Raw genomic sequence first — 15,053 nt, forward strand, 5'->3', positions numbered from 1 at the left:
ATCATTTCCACAGACTAAAGAGGTTAGGGCTCGAACAGCATTTCACAGACTAAAGAGTTTAGGGCTCGAGCATCATTTCCACAGACTAAAGAGTTTAGGGTTCGAACATCATTTCCACAGACTAAAGAGGTTAGGGCTCGAACATCATTTCACAGACTAAAGAGGTTAGGGCTCGAACAGCATTTCACAGACTAAAGAGGTTAGGGCTCGAACAGCATTTCACAGACTAAAGAGGTTAGATCTCGAACAGCATTTCACAGATTAAAGAGATTAGGGCTCGAGCATCATTTCCCCAGATTGCCGTTGGATGCCCCATCCACCGGTACAGCATGCGTGGATAGGACGTGTCTACGCTTATGGCAAATTTAATACACTCGAGGGAGTGTTTTAATCTTACTTAACCCTTAATTTTCATCGAAACAGAGACTTTAGACCGACGAGCCTATTAAATCGCTGCCAGTGTTTAAAAAACTGTAAAAACTCTGGCATTCGTCTGTTTGAGTTTAGATGCACTGTTCACTCTACAATCGAGTCAGCGCGAAACGAGACACGTACAGTGAAGGGCACTGTTTGTTCAAGTGTTCCTAGGAACAATTCCTCTTCCACCCCGCAACATGTCAATACTGCTAACTACACGGAATTAATGCCCAATATCGAATGACCAGCAAAACGGAGACTATATCAAGAATGAGATCGATGCATATCTAACTACAGAACTGGATTTGTCCGCCAATGTTAATAATGTAGATGATATCTCGCCAGCATTACAGTGAGTGACTAAAGCCGGTGTCACTTCGACGTGAAAGAAGTTTGTATCAATTTTACTTAGTGAACAAATCTTTATACCACAAAAACATTGCAAAGTTATACATTAAAACTACTGCTCTTATTTGTTAAATCAGTCATCCTGTGGTTACATAATATAATTACTGTATGGTATCAGTCGGTAGTAAAACAATCACATCACTCACTATCAATGGATCGGTGGATAGAGGAACTGTTTAGTGTAGACATACTATGTGCAATTTGCTCTGTGGTCGTGTTTCAATTTGACAAACGAAAGTTTGATTCATGCGTTCCAAATAAAACTGATATAAAACCATCTTTTATGGTAAATTGATGCCAGTTCTACACAACACAATCATGTGACTAAGTTCGATCAAGTTGTTAGCTGCTATTCCCGACAGACCGCGAGGTCTTGAAAAATATTCAGGTGCTTGATTTCACCTTTCTCGCGATCGGGGCGTCTCTAATTACAGTCATTGATTAGTAATTTATTGCTATAAGTCCATTGTGAGCGCTACAGAGATGCATAGCTAATATATGCAAATGATGCTACTATCAGCCGCGTGATTTCTACATTCTATGTTCGTTTCTTAACAAATTGATTTTAGAAAAAAAGCTTTTCACAACTATATTGAAAACTGAAGTCTGTTTTCAATGGTAGCAGTTAAATTTGAAACTTAAATTTCGATTTTTCTCAAGTAACTTTCTTCAAAACAACAATTGGTTTTATTTAAATTTAAACGATAAAAATACCGCGAAAACTAGTGTCAACGTTAGTGTCAACGTTTTGTAAAAGTTTTAAGTCTAAACTTCTTTATAAAATTCGATATTCAAACTGTTTCTTTAAAAATATGGTTTATTCTGTTGAACGTTTCAAAGTGCAATGGGTGTCGGTGAAAAGGGCATTGCTCTGAAATTGAAAATCAGACACGAAGCGAATTCTTGCAAACTTTCAAGGAAACATGCTTTGTTGCGACAGATGTATGTGCACGTTTCTGTTGGCAAGTTCTTAAAAACAGGTGCGACAACAAGAATAGTTTACTGAGCACATTAACAACTACTACCTGTTGGGGTTATTTGAGCAGGAGCCTTGCATATATGTATGACGTCATATGTACTTCCGTTGTGTGGAAAATTCTCAATAAAAAAATAATGTTTTTATGACTGATAGACATGTTTTCACATGCTCAATACACTGTAAAGCGAAAATATCAGTATTCCTGCAACTTTTATACCTTGAGTATTTATTATTGCTTGATTTATCATTTAGAATAGAGATTGAAGCATAAACTGCTGCCCTATAGTTGAAAGGTCATTTTGGAAGAACTGTCATGGCGGACTGTGCAATTTTTAGGGTTTGTTTTTCAAATGGAGTGATTTTTCTTAGGAATAACTTGACCCCCCCCCCCTTTTATTGGCTTAAAAGGTAATTTAAAGCTTGTACTTTAAGAGTATATATGATTATCATAGTCTGCATTCGCTCGAAATGCCTTTAAATGTTGTCTAAAATAATCATTTCACATCGAATTATAGAGGAAATGACAATGGTGGTGTGTAACCTATAGGTGTGGTTGATTCGCAGTAGGTAGGGATTGTCCTATCACTGCGGAACCACCACACAAGACTTTGAACATTACTGCATCGGATCATCTCAGCAAACGCTATGCATATTTCATTGTATTTCATTCACCATAGTTTATTATCACATGATCATGAATTGACTGCTTTATCTGTTGTACATCGTGTTTCTCTTGTGTCAGTATTGCTGTATATATTGTATATGATTGTTTCAAAGTGTTAACATTTAGATCACGAGAAAGAACGAAAGAGACATATCAAAGAAGAAAACAAATCAACACTGTCACAAAGATTGGTGGACTTTTTAATGATAGTTAGTTAAATATAATCTGCTGTGACTTCGTCGCACTGACATTATGCAACATCGTAAACTGTTTTCAGTGATGTGAAATGTCATTATCATTGCTAGATACTGTTCTGATACCGTCCGGAGAAGTCATTCCCCCAAACCCCACCCCATCGATGGCACTCCTCATCGTTGCCCTGCCCCACACACTGTTCGCGTTTATGACAACGGTGTCTTAGTTTTATTATTTGTATAGTTTATAGCTCATCTGGGACATCATGATCAGCATATCTTCCCTTCATATCACGACATTGCCCCTACAAGATAACTCATAAATTACCGCCATATTAGCTTCACTTTGACAGAAATCTTCTGGGCTGATCACGGAATGATGAGGGCATTGCAGACAGCGGAATTCGCTGCGTAAAATGTTTCACAACAAAATCTCTTTTTATTATAAGCTATAGTGATATTTGTTCGACATTATCCTAGACAAACTATTGACTAAGGCAATGGGGTCGTTACACACATCGGCACGAGTAAGTGTTCAAGGTTCTACGAGTTGCAAGCTTGTATTTTGGAATTTGAAAGACGGGTCCTAAGAATGCACACAATAAATCCAACCGTCCCGTACATGTATGTAAATACCAGTCTACGTTTGAAAGAGGTTGTTCATTAATCAACACAACCAAGGCGCACATAACTGTATATATATATATATATATATATATATATATATATATATATATATATATATATATATATAGACTTGCGTATTCTGGGGGCGGTGTGGGGGTGCGCTCCCGGTACGCACCCCCTAAAACTGTCCAAGTTATCATGATCTCATTTAAAGCAGACATGTTTTGGGACAGGGGAGAAGGGACGCGCTCGAGTTGCGCACTAACCCCCTCCCCCTAAACCGCCCGACCCTCCCCCAAGTAACGATCCTACGAACGTCAAATCTTTGATTCGCCCTTGATAAATATAAGCTCATATATATACATTTTTTACCAAAGTTGCAAAAGGAGAACCTCGGATGTAAACCAAAGAACTGGTGTCACGAAGTCCTGCGTCTGCTACCAGATGCAAACAAGTTATTATTGCATTGCAGCATTTTAGATAGACGTTACTAAAGATATACGCGGCACCAGACAGCAATCTCAGCGTCACGCAATATCCAATGTCAAAATGACAGGTCATGATTTTAGGATGATGGCTTGGCTCTTTTTTCCAAATCGGTGCGAATGGATTGTACCTCCAAAATATAATGATATTAACTAAGTACCGCTGACGGATATTGTTCTCGACTAGTGGACGTCCCCGCTGAAACTCCCAATTTCACAATGGGATTCATTGACGGTAAAAATCTTGACTTTTCTCCTCAAGATGACCCCGAAAAGATGTGGAGTCATATTTGTTTCTCTCAAATATTTTCTCTTTAAAGCTAATTTTCTCTTCTCTCGGATAATGGCTAAAATATGCAGACGCCTTAAAACCATCCATTTCATCCCGTTCCGCTGACAATAGACTGGTTCCCGCCATATAAGGGGATGTGTCGATAACGATTAAGTAATTCGATATGTGTAGAACATGAGCGCGAGATTATGGATGCGACGATGACGATGGGTGAAATTCGATATGTGTAGAACACGGGCTGGCGTCAGTAACTTTGGGTTAAGGAATACTATAACCTATAATTTGGTCTAGCTTTCTATTGAAGTAGAATGTATACAGACAAAACGTAGGTATGCTCAGGGTTTTCAATTGTTACTTTGTGAATCAGTTACAAAGATTGCATCAATAAATAAAACTATTGTACCCGGTAAACTCACTTGCAAAAGGCACATTGAAATGAAACTTATCTTTGAGATATTGCTGTTGTAATTAGATCAACCATTGTATTTTGTGACAAAAGCTATGTCAAAACGTATTCAGACAGATACTCTCCTGAATTTCGAGAAATTATAGAGCTATAGTTGCCGATATTTTGTATCATGGTTGTAAGAAAAAATACAACTAGAGCTGTTATTTATAAGAAATTAAACATACATGTATTCGTTTAAAGCATATATATTTCATTTTTATAAGCCCAAGACAAAAACTACATGCATGAAAAATATGAATAATGTTGCTTTATATATTTACAAACATGTCAACAATAGCATGAAGATAGTTTAAACAATAATGTATGAGATCATTTCTTTCAGGGGGATTCTATACATTTGATTCTGTTATCTTAGGCAAAATGCCTATTTGCCAACAGACTTTGAAGTATTTTAATATACCTGATACAAAATATTAAGAATGTATTAACAAAGATTTCTAATCAGAATTAAGGAATGTTATTAATTGCATTATACTGGGATTTCTTGAATGATACCAATCGTTTGTAATTGCACATTTGACAAACTTTATATTATTTATAATTATATTTCTGTTTTGTTCCTCGCTTAAGGTCCCGAGAATATAATAACCTCTTTTTCTTGTTTGATAACCTAAGAAAATACTTGACAAAACGAATGCACCGCTCATTATATAATTGAAATCTGCGTAGCTCTCCTAAAGGGACAAGGAATTAGTGGAACGTTTGGCCTATATGCAAATAGTATATGCACTCTTTTCACCAACTCCGACTCAATATAACCCCATACTTCTGAACGATAGTTTACGAAACTTTACGACACACAAATCAAAGGCATAACATACGTTAAAATACCTTGCCCACTAACTCTGCATGAAAAAATCAAATGTCAACCTCAATTAGTTTAATAAAATATTGTCTTAAAATTACATATTGAATAAAATGTTGTTTGAAAAATCTAACTATATGTGCCATGCGTGCCCAATAAAAGAAATTGAAAAATGAAAGACATTATTACTTAGATTTGCAAGTTTGAAAAGATGGGTTATACGATAAGAGCGTCCCATAGACATTTATAGGCAACACAATGAGTGATTTCAAAACTATTAAGACTAGAATTTGGCGGCCATTTTTCTTGTTTAGATATTCGTGTGTATGCGATTTATTATTTAATTATACGAACCGTTTTCCTATTGATACAGCGTCGATATTATGGAACAATACTCGCCGGTCTCTAACGCCGCTCCGAAAATGGAGCGCTTGCGGGAACCAGATTGGACCAGACTGAAGACACCAGAAAACGCTTGTTTGACTTAAAATCAATGAATGATTTAAAACCTCCCATTCAATAACAAGCCAGCTTGATTAACGCCAGAAATTCTTAAATTGCTATTCACCAATTCAATATTCTCTCTCATTCATTTGTACTGGGACAATCATTTAAAATGCATTTATTTTTCACGAGTGTGTCAAAATTTGATTTTATGCCTTGATACAATGGTTAAAAGATCCGTTCTAAAGAAAAGCTATGAATTGGAAATCTGATGTTAGGATAGTATAAACAGCTAACAAGTTGCCTTTTCAAATCTTATTTAAGAAACTTCTTTAATACAGATATTGTATTTTTTGTCGATTTTTTCACGAATACCAGTTTTACTATTATCAGCTATTTTATTCAATCAATTCTAAAGCTATCATATTATTAATATCAATTTTCATCAACACTCTAATCAGTTATCATTACTTCGATGATTTATAAAGCTGAGACGATCCTAATTGTACGTTTAACAGAAAATGAAAAGTTTGCCTCATCTCAAAATAAGTTATTTCATTCGTGTCTTTAAATAAACAGTTGCCTTTTCTTCACGAACAAATACTTTATCGAAAACACTTCAATATAAAACAGAGTTGTATGAAAACCAATTACATTACATTAAAAAAGACATTATGTAGCAAATTAAAAGTGGGGCAATATTTTTTAAATGGTTTGTATGCTGTCGAAATTGGGATGAACTCATTTTCTTAGCTTCAAAATACTTCAGTGAAGAAGTGAATCATGACATGACCATTGTATCATGTAATATATCTGGATCTACTTTATATCTAGCGCCATCGATCAGTGTAGGCATTATCAAGAAAGCTTGTACAAACTGCTGGAAGGATTTCGCCGATTATTTCCTCCATTTATCACGTGATTTGCAAGTAATGACCGTGGCATTAGTGGTCGTTGACCTCTGATTCTTTATCTCCTGATAAAAATGACTAGTTTCCACGAAAATCCTGCTGGAGGTAAAGCCAGTTCGACATCGTGTCGTTTGACTTATGGACATCGGTATTCAATATTTCCTTCGAACAATGACTCTGAGCAGAAAACCCTTGTCCTTATACATTTTTAATCGAATGTGTACTAACGTACGTAACTGAATTTTAGATTTGTCGTGGCGGCACCAGCCATTTCACCCACGCCCAAGAATGTCTTTCTAAACTAAATAAATCACTGAGCGCAGCCACATGGAAAACCACTACGTCTGGAGTTTGCTAACGTTGAAATTTGGTTCATTTTAAAAACAATGGCATTGTGAGCCGCCTCATTGGTTTGAACGTTTGAATGTTCGTTCCCAGTTGTCTTTGTTACTTTGAGTAAATGTATTTCAATGTTAAATCATAACATTGTACAATATATCTCTTCTCATGGTACCAATGGAATGAGACATATCAATTGGTTGGCCGCGTGAGTTACAGAAACATGCAGAGGCAAAACTGAACTTTCATTTAGAAGCATCAAGGCAAATATATTCCATATACTGTAGAACCCCGTTGGCTCGAAATTGCTTGGCTCGAATTCCTCGTTGGCTCGAACGTAAAGGATATAAAGGACCATTTTCTTTATCTTGAAGGTAAGCATACGCGCTTGGCTCGAATATATCGAGGCTCGATGCATTTTCTCCGGTCACAGTGAGTTCGAGTCATCGAGGTTCGACTGTACTAGTATTTTATAGGTAACTATCAAACTATCATACAACAGTAGTCATTCAACGTGAATTATATAAGCTGCAATGGAAGCCCTCTACCGCCACGACTTGATGTTAAATCGTCTATATCCCAACAAATAAAACATTTCAATTTTCCTCATGAATTCACGCAAAATGTAATAAAATGATTATCCAAATAAATTGAATAAGGAAGAATACGGAAAATGGAATAAATGAAATCAGTAAAGATTTCGGAGAAACTTGTTATCCAACCCGGTGTCATAATCGATGGTAATTTGTCAGTTTTCTTCTAGAGAATGGTCCAAGCCATCAGTCATGTCGTCAGTCCGCGGAAAATAACATGTTTACCCCTGAACGAGACTCTGTTTTCAATGGGAAATTCCGGTCTTTGCCTCCTATGGTGATTTCTAGCAGTGATAGAATGTCTCTCTTAGATGATTAAATATCGGCTGTAACATTATTTAATTTTTCATAGTTACCCAAGTTACTTAATTCTGCGCATGCCTCCAATGTTTATTCAAACAAATTGCATTAAATGTTTGTACTAAAAAATAATTCTTATTTGTGCGGCCATCAAAATGAAACAAGCTTAGGTCGTACGATTGCCCTTATACACACATCTGTTTGTATATTGAGGCGTTTTAATGCCTCTCTAAACACGGATGCCGTACATATGCCTCTTTGTATGTGGACAACGTAAACACTTATTTCTGTACACGAACGTCATACAAACACATATCTGTACACGGACATCGTAGAAACACATATCCGTACACGGGCATCGTAAAAACACATATCCGTACACGGACATCGTAAAAACACATATCCGTACACGGGCATCGTAAAAACACATATCCGTACACGGGCATCGTAAAAACACATATCCGTACAAGGGCATGGTAAAAGCACATATCCGTACACGGACATCTGCAAACACATATCTGTACACGGGCATCGTAGAAACACATATCCGTACACGGGCATCGTAGAAACACATATCCGTACACGGGCATCGTAAAAACACATATCCGTACACGGACATCGTAAAAACACATATCCGTACACGGACATCGTAAAAACACATATCCGTACACGGACATCGTACAAACACATATCCGTACAAGGGCATCGTAAAAGCACATCTCTGTACACGGGCATCGTAGAAACACATATCTGTACACGGACATTGTAGAAACACATCTCTTTACACGGGCATCGCACAATTCCCATTACCAATCTGTCCATGGAATTCGTAGAAACACCTCTTTGTACGCAGTGGCCGTTTAAATGTCACTCTGTAAGTGGACGTCGTTCAAACACACCTACTACCTACATGAACGTCGTACAAACTCGCATCTGTACATGTACGTCGTACAAACACACCTACTCCCTACATGAACGTCGTACAAACACACCTACTTCCTAAATGGACGCTGTACAAACACCACTATTTTCTACATGGACGTCGTACAAACACACCTATTACATACATGGATGTCATACAAACACACCTACTTTCTACAAGGACGTCGTACAAACACACCTATTACATACATGGACGTCGTACAAACACACCCAGCTCCTACATGGACGTTGTACAAACACACCCAGCTCCTACATGGACGTCGTACAAACACACCTACTTCCTACATGGACGTCGTACAAACACACCTTCTTCCTACATTGATGTCGTACGAACACACATACTTTCTACATGGACGTCATACAAACACACCTACCTCCTAAATTTACATCGTACAAACACACCTACTTCCTACATGGACGTCGTACAAACACACCTTCTTCCTAGATGGACGTCGTACAAACACACCTTCTTTCTACATGGACGTCGTACAAACACACATACTTTCTACATGGACGTCGTACAAACACACCTACTTCCTAAATGGACGTCTAACAAACACACCTAATTCCTACATGGACGTCATACATACTCGACTCTGTACATGGACGTCGTACAAACACACATACTTCCTATATGGACGTCGTACAAACACACATACTTCCTACATGGACGTCGTACAAACACACATACTTCCTACATGGACGTCGTACAAACACACATACTTCCTACATGGACGTCGTACAAACACACATACTTCCTACATGGACGTCGTACAAACACACATACTTCCTACATGGACGTCGTACAAACACACATACTTTCTGCATGGACGTCGTACAAACACACATACTTTCTGCATGGACGTCGTATAAACACACCTTATTTAAGGAATGAATTGCGGTGTTGATATCATTATCTGGGTATGAACGCAATTGGGTTGGTCAATGTGTGTGAAGTCCGAAGGACTCCACGCGTACTTTGACCAACCCAATTGCGTTCATAGTTGTTGCGTTCATCGATTGATGAACGCAATAGCGGAAAGGCAGTTTATTTAAGGAATGGAAGTTGAGGTGTAAATATTCCTACATGGACGTCGTACAAAATGTCTCACTTCACAGACGTTGTAAAAATGACTCTCTGTACAAATACATCATACACATGTATTTTAGTAAGTGGCCGTCACACACAGGTCTGTATGTACACGCAGACCACGATCGTATAACTGATGCCATATAATTTCCTCATTAAACATGGACGTCGGAATCTGCAGTTTGAGCGTATGTAATTGTCTTTATGATTTAAAGATGTTTTATGTTTTAATCAAACACAATATATATGAATTATTTTTCTATCCAAAAGCTGCTCTAAAAATATCTAAACAAATATCACCAGAGAGACCCCCAACACTTCCGTGGCTACATGATTATTATCAGATCATAGGACATAAAACACTTAATTTGTTCTGCTACATGCAATAAAACAGCAATAAAATAAAACATTGTGTTCCTTATGATATCTGGTCGAGAACAAAAATGAAAACGGAAGAATTGATACACACGCTTTATAATTAGTTTATTAAGCATGCCGTACATATCCCATTGCGGAGGCAATAATATATAACGACAAGAGCTCCGGAGATCGAAGGCCAGCGTTCGTATGACGATTTTCAAAGCATGTCGCAATACTGTATATATGCAGTGTTATGGGGAACATTTGTACGAAGTTTCAGTTACATATTATGTACGTTAAGAAGAAGAAGAAGAAGAAGAAGAGGAAGATGAAGAAGAGGGGGAAAAGAGAAAAGAGGGAGAAGAAGAAGAAGAGGGAGAAGAAGAAGAAGAGGGAGAAGAACAAGAAAAGGGAGAAGAAGAAGAAGAAGAAGAAGAAGAAGAAGAAGAAGAAGAAGAAGAAGAAGAAGAAGAAGAAGAGGAAGATGAAGAAGAGGGGGAAAAGAGAAAAGAGGGAGAAGAAGAAGAAGAGGGAGAAGAACAAGAAAAGGAAGAAGAAGAAGAAGAAGAAGAAGAAGAAGAAGAAGAAGAAGAAGAAGAAGAAGAAGAAGAAGAAGAAGAAGAAGAAGAAGAAGAAGAAGAAGAAGAAGAAGAAGCTAAGATATTTAAGATGTTGATTTGTAAGCACGCAAAAATGCATAACCTTCACAGGATTTTCTTAGTCGAATAATACAGGGCTATAATTTGCATTATATGCAAGCTATTGTTATTGATCAGTTTAGTGGGTTAAATGGCTGTGAACTACTGTATTTAGCCTCAGTGCTATACATCAAGTAGTTGCTACGATATTAACTTGTGTGTGCTAACATGCAAAACCCTTACCATAATTTCTAAGTCGAATAAGAAAGGGTCATAATTTGAATTAGATGCAAGAGTTATCTAAATTGATTAGTTACGTAGGTTGGATGGATGGGAATATGAGGGAATAAGTGTCGAAAGTTTCGATGCAATTAATAATTTCAATATTTGTTTGCTGAGATATTGACTTCAATGAGCTTACGTGCAAAGCCTAAGCCATGTTGTGACGCCGACGCCGACGTCATTGTGAGTAATATAGCTCTTAATATGCTAAATAAAGAAAAGGTATACATGTTTCTGGTTAAATATGTTCTTTAGTGGTAAAATAATGAATACTCGCAATAAAATATAACAAATAACAAAACCAGGTTGTTATTCAGCTCTGCAAACTCAATATTAATATGCGTTGGAGAAAGTTTCTCGATATTATCTTGTTGATATGAATGATTCTGCAAAGTAACATTCATATATCACGAGAGATCGAGGAAGGTTTTGGTTCGCGTCACTTGCAATCGAAGTTTTGCATTTAGTTGTTTTCTAAATGCGCTCTCTCTGTAAGGCAATATTTTGATGTAATTTTGTCTGCCAATGGTTGGAATCGATTACAATTAGCCCGGTAAAATGCATTAAATGTATTAAAAGTCAAATGGAAATTATCTTTCGTGGTATTTTACCGCCCCAGTTGCCCGTGGGGAGATATGATCAATATGGAAAAAGTCCCGGAAAGTCAATATAAACATGATCACCGTTCACTCCGTTATACGGAAAACAAATGGCCGGGCATTGTTGGAGGTGAGTTATCTTACATCTGAGGATGCTTGGGATCAATAGGCTATTATGGGTGGGCGGTAGTGCCGCATGTCCACCGCCCCCGGCCTTTGGGGCCAAGGCTCCTTCATATTTGGTAGATATGCATATGTATGCGTTTGATAATTTCGGAAGTAGACTAGGGTCGGATGTGGTGGGGGTGGAGGGGGTGGTGTGCGGAGGGGTTTAGGTAGGATGGGATGGGGTGTAGAGGGTGTTGGGTATGGAAAGGATGAGGAAATGGTTGGGAAGGTGGATGGAAGGGGTGAGGGTATTATGGGTTTGGGTGTTGAGGAGTGAGGTAGGATGGGGTGGGCTGTGGACGGGTGGGGTATGAAGCCGCGGGTTGTGAAGGGGATGGGGTAGAATGGGTGTGTGCATGGAGGGGGTGGTAATGTTATGTAAAAGTACAGGGTTGTGGTGTACAATATGATAAAATAACTATTTTTATAGACTTTTTTTCAAAATGGGGACGGGGTAAATGTTCAAACCGTATAAATTTGCAACTAATCCACAATGAACTGATGCAATCTTTATTAACAAATGGATAAATAAATAGGACGTTTATCACAGATGTTATCGAGAGAAAAAAACCCAGTTCATAAAAAAATGGTTTACATCAAAATCTAGTTTGTTTGCTAAACATACCGCAAAATCTAACCCGTCTATCTGTCTATCTGTTGTTATCTTAGGGACGTGTGGAATAAATATATTCAAACACTCGTTTTATACCGGAGATAAAAGTGAACTGTCTGCAGTGACTGACATTTCTTTGAAATAAACAAGTCTTTGATTGAATACCGCCAGTATTTAGAATGGGCAATTCTTCCGTCGAGGATTCTTTCCTGGGGAGAATTTACGCAAGGAAACATTCATTTTGAGGAACAGAATTGTCGATTTGGGCACTGGAATGCTTGTAAACTATTCAAGTTCTGAATTTTCTTTGAAATGTTATGCATATTCGTGTTATGTTTCATAATGGAGCTGCTTAGAATGAAGACGTTACAAAAATATTGGAAATCTTTCAGACTGAATGTTTACGCTGCTTAATGATATACAAAATGTGCAATACTTCAAAACATACAGATTATGATTGATGATCTATTAACTTTCCATTTGTTTTACATTTTCACACATGAAAGAATAATGTTGTAATAACACATGGAACCTGTTTTAACTAGATAATTAAATAGGTTTTGTAAGGAAATGAATGCATTATTCAACTTTTACCAACAGGTCTGGTGCAAGCTGTATTGGCTTGCATTTTCTTGCAATAATGCAATTTAAACTAATTTCTTTTACATGTTCAAGCTCGATCGTGTTTGAAGCTAATAACATGGGTAAGAACGTTCGAGTCCATGTTCTCGGGCCGTATTTATAAAGCATCTTAATTAATTTAATAACTTAAGTCGATTTCGTAACTTTTTAATTGTCAAATTAAAAGATTTTTTTTTTAAATATGTGGTTTTTTTTACATTAATGTATTTTTTTTCAATTAGGTCAATTAGAAAAGTGTATTTTGGCGGAAAATCTATTTTTTTTTTATTTCATATGACTAAAGAGAAACTGAAATTAGGAAAATGACTTAAGAAGTTTTATGAATATCCAGTTCGATGTCCGCATTGTTTCTAGTCGAAGTTCTGGAACAACTCGGGCAAATATCATAGTGAAGATCATCAATTTGAAAGGCACATCACTCCTTTACCATGGTAAGCCGGAACCAGTTTCCCAATGTTCTAAAATAGGAGCTGATTCCAACATCCATATCCTCGATATTCTCCCCATGACTTGACCGCCACAACAATCAAGCCCTCGGAAGAACAACATCGCATCTATTATGGCGCGGCGCGGCACTGCTTTCCGCCGTAGATCATATTCACGAAAATGGCGGAATGGCGTCATGCAATGGCACATGTGGAAGCAAATGATGTAATTTACCCAATTATGGAAGACATGCCGTTTTGTTCAGAAATTGTGCGGAAAACCAAACCGATTCCCAATGTCCCCGGTACCGCAAAGCAATCTTCTAGCGCCGTCGATTCTAGTGGCGGAAAATGTATCACCTGGGAAGGCAGAGATCAACTACAAGTCGAGATTTTTCTTAAACAGACTGTATACGAAAAAAAAAACGAACGTTAACGATGACAGCACAGTATTTCAAAGTCAGATTATTTTTAATTTTGCCTGATTCGTATTGCTGTCCTTTGAACTTAAGGACTTTTTAAAAAAAAATGCGACAGAGGCAAAAAACGACAGATCACATTTTTTCTTCCAAGATAATATACACAATTGTATAGAAAGCTGTCAAGACTTCTATTTTAATTCGCTCACAATCCCAGCGTAATTCAATTTATTACATATATCCCAGACTTTGCTTGACAGCCTCTTAGCACAGTACATCATAATTCGTAAATAGTAGCAGCAATATTATGACTAGGTCTCCCAACCCTTTTATGAAAAGGCGATTGGCAATTCTAGACTAATTTTTCAGGAGAAAGAAAATTTTATAAATGTGTTCGCCGTTTCAAAATGTCGTGATGGCCTTCCCGGGGGCGTATGTGTGTTGTCTGTAACCTGAACGACCTGTAACTGAAACATGTTCCATCACATCTGAAACGTCTGATCATCTGTTAACAGAGTTCTCCAAAACCTCCGCACAGTCACTGGATGACTTCAAAATCAAACTGGATTCCTACGAGTGTTTTGTGGGGTGCCAGCATAGGCTGCAGTATCAGTGAGGGATATGTAAAAAAGATGATGTAATTATATGCATTTATGATTCACCATCTCTGGTTTACTACAGGGGCGGATCCACAATTTGATGTTAGACGGTGTGTAACTTAGGGGCCCCTCACTCAGAACCAAAATCATTTGGTTTAAAGTAAAAACAGGGGGGGGGGTACTCTCCACGAAATTTTATAGTCCAAAATGGTGCATTTCGGGCGTATCTTTACTGTTTTTCTCCTATATTCAAATTAAAAGTAAACACGGGCGATTTTAGTGGGGGGGCGAGTGCGCCCCCTCCTCTGTATCCTCTTGTGGATTATAACACCAACACATGCATACCAGT

Source organism: Mya arenaria, chromosome 3, assembly GCF_026914265.1.
Source record: "Mya arenaria isolate MELC-2E11 chromosome 3, ASM2691426v1".
NCBI lineage: Eukaryota > Metazoa > Mollusca > Bivalvia > Myida > Myidae > Mya > Mya arenaria.